The following is a 1548-nucleotide window of genomic DNA, read 5'->3' on the forward strand; positions in this document are numbered from 1 at the left end:
AGTTCAGGGTTCAACAGTACTGACTTTGCCCAGAAAGGAGGAAGATTAATCCTTGTGTATTAATCACTATTGGTCTGTATATACACAAGTCATCAAATGTAGGTGTACGCACGTGCCCATTAATATTACAGTCAATGTATATCAAATAAATACCTGTTTCATGTGATTATATCAATGAATACAGAACACATATACATTACCTACATATAAATATGTGTACACATTCTTTGTACCATGCAACATATGCCACAAGGCGTGCAGAGTTCCAAGGAGATTTAATTGAATTGTGAAGGTAATTTGTTAACATACATTTATAATATATCACATCTCTGTCAATGTCATGCCTCCATGGCCCCCTTAACATTTCACATGATACCCAAATACCAAAAAAGTGCCATTCCAACTAGAGCTAGATGAAGATGTGCAGAGCAACGGAGTGACGAAGGAATGTGAGGCACTCACCTGCTCATCTTGTGAGCCTTACAGTGTACTCTAGTGGGAGAGGACCTCTTCAATCAGGGTTTCCAGCTCATTTGAGTATAAGACTGGGGCTCTCACATCTTATACATAGCTCATGGTAGCTCATAGAGACTGCAAACAGCAGCTGTAGTTGAGGAAGTTTAGATCGCAGCAGCGTCAGGAGGCAAGTAGAGTGTATCGTAAACCCACGTTGTATTTGTACACAACATAGGTGGTCTTAGCCATGCACGAACACTGCCATTGGTCCATGACTTTCAAAAATCACCAATGTGATACAAAGTATACAGTTTCCACTCCCAGAACCTACTTATTTCACTATACGCAGACACTGTGACTTTGTACATTATCAATCCAGAGGAAAACTTATATCCCATTTTGAGGGAATTTATCCGATTTGGAGGTTTGGCTGGCATCTTCATCAACTAGGCCAAGTCAGTAATATTTCTGCTGACTGATGGTACGCCCTCGGTGACGTCTGAGTTCCCCCTGAGGTGGTAGGCTGAGGAGGTTAAATATTTGGGTGTTTGGGTAAGTCGAGATACACAGAGGGTGTGGAATTTAAATTACGGGTGGGCTATCACTTGGTTGGAGGAGAAGGTTAAGGTATGGTCTGGGTTACCATTGTCTCCGGCCGGAAAGATAGCATTGGCTAAAATAGTTATTCTACCGAACTTGTACTTATTTGTTAATATACCGATCATTTTACACAGCATTTTTTTCACACATCAAATCACAGATGGTCTCCCTGGCGTAGGCAGGTGGACGGGCTAGAACTTCCTGGGACCTGTTGACGCTCCGGCTGATACAGGGTGGTGTAGGCGCCCCAGACACGCATCTCTATGCACTATGTGACCAAGCTCAATTTTTGCACTATTGAGTCCATCCGACGCCCTTCCAACCCCATGGAGCAGTAGAGACTGATGCGATGGCACACACTGCGTCGTCCACGCGGAGCTATAGACACCTCTGGGACACTACGTTGGGCATGGGACAAGCTGCACAGGAGAGCGGGTATCCCATTCCATTCCTCTAGCGCAGAACCCAATGCTGCCCTGCATTCAGGATGGT

This window comes from Lissotriton vulgaris, chromosome 6 (assembly GCF_964263255.1).
Source record: "Lissotriton vulgaris chromosome 6, aLisVul1.2, whole genome shotgun sequence".
In the NCBI taxonomy this organism is placed as follows: Eukaryota; Metazoa; Chordata; class Amphibia; order Caudata; family Salamandridae; genus Lissotriton; species Lissotriton vulgaris.